The following is a 13,946-nucleotide window of genomic DNA, read 5'->3' as shown; positions in this document are numbered from 1 at the left end:
TCTTGAAGAACTTTAAAGCAGGAAACATTTTATAAAAATAAAAAACTTGAGTGAGAAATTGAGAGAAACTGGTTACTTTCTGCAGTTAAATATAATTTAATTTATGAGTATTGTGCGTTATATTATTTTGTATGCTCTTGTTTGGTTACAAATTATAACTGTGCTAAAAAGCCTTTTTCATTTCATCTTCATGTTGAAAATTCCTAATAATAAGAAAGTACAAAATATAAGAAAGTGTACGATGCAAAACTGTGTGTATACAATTTAGTCTCATCTGTATACTTAACTAAAGAGTATTTCTTTGGGAGAGGTGTGAGGATGGGGTGGAGGATGAAGTATAATTTGTATTTTCCAATTACTTTGAAAAATATAGTTTTCCAGTTCTTTCTACTTGCTTAAATTGTTAAATTGTACTATATATTATATGTGGATTCATACACATTCTATACAATCATTTTAAACCTGTGTATTAAGGCTTATTTTATTAAAATTAGTTATGTGTCCCTACATCTGCCTCTGTTTTCACTGTTTATACACAGGCAAATTTATACTGCTAACTCAGAGCTGGCTTCCCATTTGTAATTCATATCTTTTCAAATTCTTGTATGTTTTTTCCTGCTTTCTGAATTTGTTCGTAGATATGCTCATAATTTTCATTATTTGTTCATTTGAATTTTTGTGTTACTTTTAATATTTCAAAAATTTTAGTAGGTTCAAAATTCAAAACATACAAAAGGGTACGAGAGTGAAAAATCTTTCTCTCCCATAGTCCGTCGATCACCTAATTCCTGTCTTTGGAGGCCAACAATATTATCAGTTTCTTTATCCTTCCAGAAGTGTTTTATACATTATCTATTTGGGTGGAGGGAAAAAAAACGGAAGTAAAACTTAGTTATAAATTGGGTTCAAAATTTCAGAACTGTAAAAGTGTTATCACTTTCCATGTGTTGGTTTTTATAGAATCAACTTGCCAACGTCAATCAAACCTCAGATTTTGTGTTATCAGAACAGATCCGTCCATCACTAAGAGACTGTAAGAACTTAAAATGCTCTGAACACCAGGCTTTTAGAGTTTCCTAAATCTGGACTTTATGTCTGTGACCTGTGTTCTAGGCCAGAATTCTGGAATGTCCGTGAAATGCCTCTTTTACCATTTGTCTTTTAGCATGGACCATGCTAGTTAAAGAGTGTGGATATGAATTATTGAGTAGTGTTGATGATCAACCCATCTACCCATGTGGTTTTCCCCTTCCTGTTATAATCAGTACTTTAAAAAATTTCCTTCTAAAATCCTTAGAGATCAGAATAATAATTTTACCCTCCCTCTTCCATAATAAATAAATAACTAAAAATGTAGAAACACAGGAAACTACAATCTAGAAGAATATTGGCAAACGTTTAGAGTTATTTATTGATGGCTTGCTCATTGGCAGTATAAAGTGTGTGTCACTTGTCATTAGCAGTAACAATTTCAGCACGTTATGTTCTCTTTTTATTTACTCTGGTGGCAACATGTTTCTGAACAGGGCCACTGGCTGTGGGTCAAGAGGTCAGTCTTTGAGGTTAACAGTGGATGGGGTCATTTACTATTAACCTAAGATTAGCAGCTACGTTTTTCCCTCTTTTTTTTTTCATTTTAGCAGATTTCCTCCTATTTGTATAACATGCCAAATTAATCTTGCCCACTTTAGAAGACTTTCTCCTTTCTCATTTGAATTTTTTTTTAAGTTTTATAAAATTAAAAAGAAATTCTCTATCCAGATCTCCTTCTGGCCCCCTTTCCTGGTGCACAGAGCAATGTGAACTTTTTCTAAGATTTAAAAAATCTTATACATTTAATAACACTCATTTCCTCATGTGCAAATACAGCTATTTTTTTAAAAATATTTTTGATGTCTTAGGTCTGTTTCCTGCACGAACCCCCACATATATGCATACCAAAAAATCCAAAACATATGAATCAATACACAGCAGAATTTTAGTATTTCAGGGATGGATTCTTCCCTAAACCATTTTGGCTTTTTGTCTTTTTGCTATTCTTGCTAATAAACAATATCCAACTCTTAAACTAGCAAGTTTTGTTATTGTTGCTTAACTTTCAGGACCTATTTAGTTGGTGCCATATATTTGAAACATTCTTTTTCTCTCTACTCTTCAGCAAAAAGATCACCTCTTATAATATAGTTTTATTAGTCATCATGTAACAAGTGTTCTCTGTGGAATTTCCCCATGAGAATTTCCACATAATTCCTAGTTTACATTCTGATATGAACCACAAGACTGCTCTGGAAGCTAAGTTGATGTTAGGTCTTCTGTAACAAAGTTGTTTCTCTTATGACATTGCTGATTCAATTACCAGTAGGAAAATTTACTTACTTTTAAAAGCCTATTGCTATAGGTGATTCGCTTTCTTTTTCTCTCTAACCTTAGGAGTCAACCTCAGCCTCTGAATAAGTATATAGTGGATACCCTATAGGTACAAGGTGAAGCAAGCAGAGAGAAGTCCTTAATGCAGACCTCTCAGAGTCCTTAAAGCAGTACCAAGCTTTAATGGGTAAAAGAAGGAGAAGAAAGTAATGTACCTACATAGAAAATTACAAGTATATAAAACCTGTGATAAGGAAGAGATGAAAACCAACTGGATTTTTAATCATATTATACTGTGCATGCTGTGCTAAGTTGTTTCAGTCATGTCTGACTCTTTACGACCCCTATGGACTGTAAACTGCCAGGCTCCTCTGTTCATGGAATTCTCTAGGCCAGAATACTGGAGTGGATTGCCATGCCCTCCCCTAGGGGATCTTCCCAACACAGGGATCGAACCTGTGTCTCTTAAGTCTCCTGCCTTGGCAGGCTGATTCTCGACCACTAGCGCCACCTGGAAAGCCCTATATTATACCATAGAGAACAGCAAACTTCAAAGGGTATGATCTTTGTTGCTGAATTCGGTTCCATGCATGGAGTTAGTTGAGGGAGAGAATATTTAAGGAAAGCTTTTTAGAGGTATGACACCCCGGATGAGGAGGTAGCAATCCAGGTAGAGAATATAGTATAAGTGAACGTATAGAGGCAAGAAAATCCATGGTATCTTTCAAGGGCTCATACAGAGGTTCCATAATATAAATTCCTAGGCAGGGAGTTGTGAGAGATGAATCCCGAGCAGTGTGTGTTAGTTAAGGAGTTTGGTCTTCATTTTGTAAGGAATGGACAAGGATTTTAAGCAGAAGATGAGTGATATAGTGAGGCTAGCATTTCAAATACGATTTGGTAGCTGCAGAGAAGGCAGATTTGGAAAAAAGATTAAGACTGGGGTCAGGGAGGGCACTTAGAGTGTTGACCTGAATTAGGGCAGTGGTAAGTGGAAATGAAAGGAGAAGAATGAAGAGAAGTAGGAAAACAAGTTGAGAAGTGTTGAAGAGTAAAAACTGTCAGGCACCATGATTGGATATGAGGCGTGAGGGAGAGGGAGGAGTTTAATATGAATCCCAGGTTTCTGTCTGTGTTGATTGAATGGAAGAGGCTATAAGAGGAGAGCAGTTTAATGGGGAACTTAATACTTTTAATTTTAGGAAGGTTGAAATTGATGTACTTCTGAGGCAGCCAAGGCAGCCCACCTGGCCCTAAGTAAAAATTTGGAAGTTATCAGTGTAGATGAAAGAGAAAGTATAGGCAGTAAGAAAGATGGGGAGGTCAAGAACCTGAAAATCAGCAGAATATTATAGGCCTGCAAAGGATGATTTGTTCAGAAAGGGCTGAGAAAGAATCAAGACTAAAACTCACAAAGTGCAGTGCCACCAAAAGTCATGGAGTGGGTGTGGGGTTTTCAATCAGCAATGCCATTAAATATAGGATTGCGCAATGGTCCTGGATGACAAGGATAGAAATATATATTGAATTTAGCAACTGGCAAATCATGAGAGGTGTTAGCAAGGGCAGTTTGAATACAGCAGTAAACATGAGAGCCACACTGTCACAAACTATGGAGTGAATAAGAATTAACAGGAAGTGAGAAGACAGGACATGGGATGTCTCTTTTTTAATGTCATTTTCAAGGGAACATTTGTTTTTTCCTTTGAAAACCTTAAGTCTATTTATGGTCTGAAGGGAAGAATGCAGGAATGAGGAATCAATCAGAAATGGAAGAGAGATTGGATGCTGACAGAGCAAGATCCCAAACAAGGAGGAGATTGCACTTGATCTTAGCCAGAAGGCTGAGAACAGATCAGGGGGGAGACTGGATTGGAGGTGTTGAAAAGAAGGAAGGAGAGCTCAGATTTGCGTAATAAGAAGAAATAACCCTGGGCAAGTGGGGATATATTTGCATTTGTAGAAAATCAGCTGAGGGATTTAATTCCTTGGCCTCGAGTTCACTCTTGCCTTCCGTACATTTAGGAGTAATTATACCCCCTTCTCTACTTAATTTTTACAGAGATATACATACATAGTCCTGTATCAATAATACCATAACTACAAAAAAAAGAAAATATAGGTTACCCATTAACATATTTCCAGAGATAACACTTTGGTATAACTTTTTGCCTCTCTTGTGTGTATATGGATGCATTTTTAAGGTGACTGTGTAGTATTCCATAACTTATTTAACCAGTCTCATGTTAATGAATCGTTTATCCCTTTGCTTCTCTTTGTTGTGCTATTGTTGGTTTGGTTTTTTACTTTTATAAACAAAGAATTCCTTATACATTTTGGTATATATCTGTTATTGTTTCTTCACAAGCAATTTCTAGAAGTAAAAATGCTGTCTATTGAGTATACATTCTCTTTGGGTTGTTTAATATCTATTGGTCAAATCACTTTTCAGATGGATGTCAGGTTTGCACTGCCATGTAAGAAGTGCTTTCTTTTCACTTTCTTAACACGCTCCTAACTCTCTTTTAACTCTAGTAGTTTGACATCACAGCGTTCACAAGTGTTATCTTTTGCTTTAGGTTTGCATTTCTTTGATGTTTCTCATTTCTTTTGATATTTAAAAGAATGTTTTTAAATATTTTCACTCATTACTTTAGTCATTAAGTATAAGAAATTAGTTATAATAAAAAACTATAAGAAATCATTTGAATATAAGAAATTTACAGCCTGGCTTCAGTATATAAATATCTGTGACATAGGAAAAATAAGGCTGGTTTGGTTTAAGGGAAAATCAAAAGGTGGATACCTTAGAGACTACTAACAAGTTGGTTGTGGGAACTCTTTGAATAAAGATGATGTTACACATCTGTACTTTGATCACAAACTATTGGGAAAATAAAACAGGAAAAATAGAAAAGAAAATTTAGAAAACATGGCAAAGCTAAATAGTAGTAACAATAAAATAATAAATATATTGAAAACTTAAAACTCAATAACAGTTTTAGACTATTTTTGGATGGCGGTTCTTAGAAAACAGCAAAGAGATATTTAAAAAGTGAAATAATAGTTAATAAATAATAGCTAAAAAAATAAGGACTTTAGAAACTCTGGTATATAACTAGTAAGAGTTCCAAAATAAAATAGAGAAAATGACCAAGAAGTGATGCTCACATCTAGAATTTGTAGAATAGATGAGATTTAGTCATCAGATTGAAAGTATAGCTGAGTGTTGAGCAGAGTATACAAACAAATTCATATCTACATACTTTATAGTAAAATTGAAGACCACTGATTTTTAGAAGTTGTCAGAGAGAAAAGATACATTGCCTAAATAGGTATGAAAATTAGATAGGCGGTAGACTTCTATTTGAGCACTTTAGCTGCTAAAGACAATGGAGCAACACACCAAAAGTGTTAAGGAAAAATAACTCTTGAAGTACAATTCTATACCCAGCTAAATTTTCATTTAGTATTTTCACAGGGTAGTAAGGGTTTATTACTGACTTGACTTGTTCTTGCTGGAAAAAAATATCCTTTAAAGATGTACTTCATCATGAAAATGTGAGTGCAGAGTGATGTGCAGTTAACTGTGACTGTTATAATAACAGTACCTTTCATGAAACTTAAATGCCAGACAGTAATGACAAAGAAACTGTGAGGATGTTCAGTGGCAATTAAAGCATACTTAGGACAAATATTGTGATACTGAGTAACTTAGGAATTTTTATATTTGTATATAATATGATAAAAATTAAGGGTAAACCATTAACAGAAATATAATCTATAGCATACAAACGTATAGAGAAAAAATGATTATAAAAACTATCAGTGTCATAATAAGCAAGGGAGAACGGATCTTACAAAATAAGATGGTAGAATGAGCCCCAATACATCAGTGATCAAAATAAATGTAAAACACAGGGATATAATATTAAACTTAAAAATCTAGTCATACTCTGCTTACAAAATAATATGGAGATTGTTCTTTTAGCTTGTACCAATGGCATGAAAATTTTCAGTCAGAATCTACTGTTAGCAATATATGGTTTTATTTTCTTTTCCCCGTTATTACAAATATATTTGCATGAGAGGAAAAAATATCGCCTTATGATTTCACAGATTTTGTCATTAGTTAATCAGAGTTCATAGAAGCTTCAAATATCCCATCAGTTAATTCCCCCAGCACTTGAAATTTTCATTGTGCTAAAGCTGATTGAAATTCTGAGCTGCCTTTAAAGCAATTCCAGACCTCCAGCTTCTGAGGATTTTTTTTAAAAGATACACTAAGTATGTGACGCTTAAATTCATAGGCTATATTTCCTTTTGGATTGTTTTTCAAAGACTGAAAATGCTTATGTCAGGAAATATTTTTTCTTTCCATCTCCCGGCTTCCCTGTTTGTCAACTAGTCTATTCTGACCTCTAAGATGGGGTTCACATTTTAATTACAGTTATGTATGGCAGACTCCATCTGCCATAGCCGGCCAGCCTGCAGGCTTGCAGAGAGAGGGAACATAATACAGGACTTCTTTCTGACAAGCTAGCTGTCTTGCTGTTCTCTCTTTACAATTAGACTCTCAAAATAATGATCTGTTGCAATGACTGAGTGACCTGTAAATTATCAAATATTAGAAGTTTTCAGTTTTTGAAGTGTATCACTTTAAGCATTAACAGTCTACTTCTTTTTAATTAAACTTCTTTATTCTTCACATATACGTTTGTGCTTGTGGACAGAAGGACTTAAGAAAATTTATGAAAGTTGTAAAAATTTGCTGTTTATTCTCTTGTTCCCTTTTAGCTGCAGATGAAAACTGGTTGTTCAGGATGCATTATCCTTAATGGAATATTCACTGCTCCTGTCCCTGTGGGGCCCCTCCCCCACCTGTACTCTCCCTGATAATATTTCTAAACTTTCTAGTTTGCTGTGACTACAGTTATCCACAGATTAAACATAGATTTTTTTTTCTGGTTAGTAATGTGCCTAAGAAATGATCAGGTTGGATCTTTAGGAATGATTGTATATGTATGTCTTAATAATTACCAAAAGCCCAAACTGATTTTTATCTTCTTCTCCTATTAAGGTACAAGGACCTTTTTTTTTTTTTTTTTAATTTATGGACATTAGCATCAGAAGCATTTATACATAGGTTTAAAACTGAAAATATAGCTTTTCTTTTTTAACCTCTCATATAACTATTGCGACCCCTGCCTCTGCAGATCTATCTAGGGCACTTCTCAGATTCATATGTGGATAAGAGAAAACTCATTTGTTGCTGCTGATGCATCCCTGCTATGATGCTAGCCGAAATCTTTGCAGTCTGAATAACTGAAGAGAAGTTGTTCCATAACACAGTGCATCTCAGAATTTATTTTTTCAACTGATACTTCCAGCTCTGGATTCTGTGACATTTGCCCAAAGGGAAACACCGGTCCCTTGGATTACACTGTGCATCCATTGTCTGAACTGTCACAGCAATAGCGCGTAAAGCTGTTTGCATAGCGTGCTAACTCTATCAGGGTCAGTTCCAGTCTGTGGCCGCTAAAAATGAAAACCATGCCCCAGCCGGGACAAGAGCAGGGTCAACAGCTGGCAAAGGATATGGCAATCATTTATATAAATATGCTTTCTCAAGCCCACAAAAACAAAAAACCCCAACCCAACAGCTGGGAAGGGTTGGAAGTAGCCCCAAGGCTGGTTAGTCCCCTTCCAGATGGGGAGGTTAGACTGGGGCTAGCCAGACTGCTCCACATAGACTTCCGATTCGCATTAGAAATAAAAAGAGGAAAGGAAAGGGGAAAGGAAGAAAGGCTACAAGCATGACTGCTCTGTTTTTCACCTAACTTAATCAAATAAGTGAAGACTTTCCGAGACGGAAGGCTTGCATTTATCGGTATTCACGCTCTGTTTTTTCTGTTTATCATAGTGTCTAATACACTTCTTAACTGCTTAAACAGAAAGCATATATGCTCTAAAGTATAGTTTATATATAATGTCATGGTTATTTGTAGACAGATTGAAGAACCGATCTCAGATTTATGTCCTGTTTACATCTTCCAAACACTTATGTAGAACATTCAATGCTAGGGAAGATAATAATTGTGGTGTTGGCCCACTCCCAGAACTTTATCCAAGGGATAGGGTTCATTTTTGTAATTTGATTTACTTTATAATACATCGTTATTGCACATCTAATATATCCAACAGAATAACGAATACCATTTTCCCCGAGTTCATCTTAAGGTTGCATACCATGAGACAAAGTATTATTTTTATAACCTGTTGATGCTACAAGAGGCAAAGGTGGAGAGTATAGGACGTTCAGACTAGTACAGGACTTCCAGAGTGACATAGTGAAATGAAGGGCACCACAATGATGATGAAAAATTTGTCCTCATTATCTAGAAATGGGCAGCCTCCTCCTTAATAATGGAAAGTTCTGCTGACGCCGCATTGAATGGCAAACAGTGTTTTCCTACTCTCCAGCCTTCTATTTGCTTAAGAGAAAGCTTACATAATGAATGCATTTTTTTTAGGTGTAGGATTAGCTCATGATATTGGAATCCATAAAGAGACATAAATTAAGGTCTTTTGCCAAAATTGAGACATTGTCTTAGAGAATGTGCTGGTCTGAGACAGAAGTTAAATAACGTGTTTTCTTTCTTGGAATGGTCAGACTGAAAGAAACGTTTTAGCTTTGCTCATAGAATGTCATATCTAGAAGGAACGTCAGTGAGCCTCTCAGACACCTCTTCTCATCTTACTGCCAGTGTAGTAGAGATGATCACAGCTGGAGGATGGTGGGGACCGCTCAGCAGGTATGCATTTCCCAGATACCTTATACAGAAGACCCTATCCTGAGAAGAACAGTGCTAAGCCAAGCTGGATAAAGACCTGCAGAAGACTTGAATTATCAGCTCTGTTGATCCCAGATTTACCCGGATCTGCTGTGTAATTGTACTTACTTCCCACTTTACTCTGGCTCTGCAGTATCAAAGCAAGTGTCACTCAAGCATCAATATTTTATTAGATATTTTGACAGTTTCTAGATTGTTTTACTCAGATATTTCCTTGGAGAAGTAATAAATGTGTGTGTTGGATGTGTTAGGAGTATGTTAGGAGTCTGTCTTTTCTTTGTCATTCTAGATTTTAAACATTTTGAGGGCAAGAGAGAAAAGAATAAAACTGGGTTTTCTTCACGGTTTTATCCACTGAGTCTTAGACATATAAAAGTACAAGTAGGTGTTTGCTGATATGAACGTAAATAAAATGTAGGAAATGCCGATGTACAAATCATTCAGTCATTTAAATGTTTTCTTCTAAAATGTCTGTAGCCATTTTATGCTAAAAGTGTTTTGGGAGGGAGGCACTATTTATTACCTTACTTTCTATAGTTGATCAGTCATGTTTTGCAGGATAGCGAGTATGGAAAAGGTGTTTTTGACAAATTATCATTGTATTCCTGTCCCTTTGGTTCCATTATCCTGGCCGCTTTTTTTAGTTTCTATGCACTTTTGATTTGAATACACTGTTCGTCTCGAGCATTTTCTTAGCATTTATCTACAAACGTTAAGTACAAAAGCAAGACAGACGTAGAGGTATGCTCTGAATTTAAGAACTGGTGGCTTAATTTCCTGACTCTGAGAGTCTAAATATTTCCTTAGATTGATGCAGATTAGTTTAACTTAATTGGAAGTTTGAAAGGTGCATGTTTCTAAAGCTTTTAAGATAATGATACTTTGAAATCACTGATTCTTCCCTGATGAGTAATGTCTTTAATATATGTTTACAAGGTCCAAAGACTTTTAATGCATTTTACCATACTCTGATGACTAATAATATATAATTGAAACAAACATTTTCTCTATCTTTTAATTCTTAGTTAAAAAAAGTGTCCGGTAGAGGCTGTCCTTCCTGAATTTAGTTAATGCAGTTCCGCATCTTATTTTTATGTTTCTTAAAACTTTTCCTATCCATAATACGATGTGGTCTTGCTAGAGTATAGCCCACCAGGCTCCTCTGTCAATGGAATTTCCCAGGCATGAATACTGGAGTGGGTTGCCATGCCCTTCTCCAGTTGGTTGCCATTTTCCTTCTCTAGGGGATCTTCCAGACCCAGGGATTGAACTCACCTCTCCTTCATCTGCAGGCAGATTCTTTACCACTGAGCTGCCAGGGAAGCCCACAATCACATAATATATATGTGTATTGGTATTCTATTGTATAATACGTGTGCAACCATCCAGTCTTACTCTATCCACGCTGCCGCAGCTACAACCACTTCCTATCAAATATTAAAGGAAACAGAGAGGAAGCCAGTGTGTGGTGTTACATTAATGATAGTATATTGACTGCATTTTTCCTCTCTTAGTTTAAAGGTGAATACTAGCCATCACAACCAAATTTAGGTTGCAGTTAGCACCATTGTTTAGATGTCTGTGTGATTCAGTGTGGTTATCTAATCACATATATTTTTCCTTCTAATTTGTAGTCTGACTGTGCCGTATCAAAGGTTTAGGACAATGATGAACAAGTTAAAAGAAGTACTTTCAGGGTAGACAAATGCTCATTATAAACAGCGAATACAGAGGGTAAAGCTCCTTTCTCCAACAGAGGCAGGTTGATTTTGAATGGATCTCTATAATCTTTGTAAAGGGTATTCATGCCAGTAATCTTGTCCTAAGCATTAGATTCTATCTCTATGGCCTTTCAAAAAGCCCTGTATAGTTAGTTCCCTAATGTACCTGAAAACATCTTTCTAGACTTCCCACCTTACTTCAGGGCCCTAGGGTCATAACCTCTTAACCTTACAGGTTATAGGTCTCTTGCTTTTTGATCTTTCTTGGTTCTTTGGTTTTTGGCTACTTCCTCCACAACATTCAAGCCTTGTTATATAAGGAAATTGGAAACACCAATTTTGGATGAGATAAGAGTTACCCTCTCTTGCAGAATAATGCAAAAGGATGATTTTAAGTAGAAACATACTTGGGCAAAAAAACTTAACAAAACTAACTACAGCATCCTGTCTAAGCCAGTTTGAACTCGAGCCCCTTCATTTCTTGTTGTCCAGAAAAACAAAAAAACAGCAACTTAGAATTGACTGTTGACTTAATAGATAAAATTTTCATTTAGATCACAACACAGCTTTCAGGAGACATCAGAGGGATTCAAAGCAGTTTGAGTGACTAAAAACTAGATTAATAAAAGCAGCTGGTTAACTTATTATTCTTGCTTCACAAGTGGCTCAGTGGTAAAGAATCCGCTTACTAATGCAAGAGATGCAGGTTCGATTCCTGGGTGGGGAAAATGCCCTGGAGGAGGAAATGGCAACCCACTCCAGTACTCTTGCCTGGAGAATCCCATGGTTAGAGGAGCCTGGTGGGCTGCAGTCCATGGGGTCGCAGAGAGTCAGATAGGACTGAGCGTGAGCATGAGTGACAAGTGGCTCGTCAGTATGCTGTTTGACAATAGTAATACCAACATCAGCATGGCACTTACTCTTGACAAAGCATTATCGCATTTATCATTTTATAGCCATATTGATTTAGTGAGAGAGAGAGATTGTCTTCAGCTCACAGTAAAGGAACTTGAGCTTCAGCAAAGGTCCTTGACTTGCCCAAGGCCAGGGAGAAAGTACGTGGCGGAGCTGGCGTGCAGTGTGAACCTCCGGGATCACCGTTCTTTGTGCCCAACCCCCCGTCCCTGTTGGGGAGGTTTTAGGAGTGGAGCAGTTTCTGTTGCTTCTCAACTAGGGTGGTGGTAAGATATCTCCAGTTGTTTGGCCGCCCAGCTGGCTCTCTCATTTTGTTAATATGTTTTTATTATGATATTGCTTTTGTTTCAGCCTGCATTTGAGTTTTATTTCTTTGCCACGCCCACACTGCCAGGTACAATGAGGCCAAATTTTTATTTCTCCAAATGAAGAAACTTCTCTGAGCCTTATAATCGAGTGCTGAAACTCCAAATAGAATTGGAAAATGCAGTTTTTTGATGGGATATGTCTCCGCACCACGGCCTGAGCCCAGTAATATCTCCATGAGTAAGAAAGGAGAGGACAGGAGGGGAGAGGAAGGGAAGGGAAGAGAGGACGGGAGAAGAAGGAAGGAAGGACAGAAGGAGGGAGGAAGAAAGAAACCCTCACATAGGATTCTGAAACCAAGTTAGAAGCTCTGAGTTGATTTTTAACAGGGCAAATGTTTATCTTTGATCCTTAGTATCCTTCACCCACCTACCAGACAGTGCAAAAGAGGTAAAAAATGGTTAAAAAAAAATTATAGATGGATATTCAGTTGTCTTTCAGTCCCATTAAAATGATGAGATCTTGCTTTTGAAAATCAGTAAGCTATATTGTAACTTAAACCTAAAATCAAACAGTGACAGCAGTATTTCTTCTCGAAAGCAGACTACCTGACATGGGCAAGCACCTCCTAGTAGCAAAATCAGAACCAGGAGGCCTGTTAATGATAAGCATATCTCCAACCCGTATTAATCACCTACTTGTCTATCTCACAATAGCACTGAAGTGTGTGTGTGTTTTCTGAATTTATTTTTATTTTATCTGGCTTGCCAGTTGAATAAGGGGGCAAAGAATGTAATGTGGAAACCATCCATTGCCACTGGAGACAGGATCCAAGAGGAATTCCTCAAGCTGAGAACATGAGCTGTGAACAACATGTTTAAATAGCTACATATCCAAAGTTTGAGTCAAGGCCATTTATTTTGGGGGGGACACTCTCTTCTTTGAGGCTTAAAGGAGTCCTTTTGACTCAGTATAACAAATGTGGTGCAGGAGGAGGTGGGAGCCGGGAGACCTATGGCGTTTGCACGAGTTCCAGTTGATGGTGAGAGAGAGTGGTGTGGCTCCATGTATGTGACTTATGGTCCATGTGCAATCTAAAAAAAACAGGAACTTTTAAAGGCTTTTGTGTATACTCCAGTGAAATGAGGGGACAGGTAGGGGGAAGGAAGCTAACATTTTCAGTATTTTTATGTGTTGGATGCCATTCCAGGTATGTTCAGAAGTATCACATTTAGCTCTATCAACACTTTTGGTACTAGTGATTTTTACGGCCGTTTTGCGGAGGAGGAAATGGATGAAATGATTGGCCCAGCCCAACAGAGCTGTCAAGGTTGAGGGCAGGATTTGATCCCAGAGCTGGCTCCAAAGCCTGTACTTTTCCCAGTTGCCTGGAAACATTACTCAAAGCATTCACTAGCCTTCTCAAGCAAGAGTTTCCTCTCCTTCTGATACGCCTTGTTTTTCTGCCCTAGGCTATCTGGGCTAATCACTCCATTAGTTAGAATAAGAATACATTGGGCCGAAAATCTTGTTTGATCTCTGGATGGGCCAAATGAATTTTTTACAAAGCAAAGCTGAGGATTATATAGCATCACCATTGGCCTGCCATTGAGACAAAAGTGTGAGAGATGAGCTGAGAGTGTGCCTGACTCAGTGCCAAGCCAGAAAAACAACTCAACAGCACATGTCCTGTTGCTCTCACCGAGTCTATTTAAAAGGAGTAAAAGTGATGCATCAGTAGTAGAAATAAACAGCCTGAATAACTTATACCAGGTCAGTAGCT

At 37.1% G+C, this 13,946-nt stretch overlaps 1 protein-coding gene across 10 annotated transcripts in view; it reads left to right on the top strand.

The window, feature by feature from the left end:
• BCAS3 (BCAS3 microtubule associated cell migration factor) overlaps window positions 1-13,946 on the top strand; it is a 586,592-nt gene that overhangs the window by 397,613 nt on the left and 175,033 nt on the right. The gene's annotated exons all lie outside the window — the stretch shown is intronic.

Source organism: Bos taurus, chromosome 19 (genome assembly GCF_002263795.3).
Source record: "Bos taurus isolate L1 Dominette 01449 registration number 42190680 breed Hereford chromosome 19, ARS-UCD2.0, whole genome shotgun sequence".
In the NCBI taxonomy this organism is placed as follows: domain Eukaryota; kingdom Metazoa; phylum Chordata; class Mammalia; order Artiodactyla; family Bovidae; genus Bos; species Bos taurus.
This window is presented reverse-complemented; position numbering and strand designations above follow the sequence as displayed.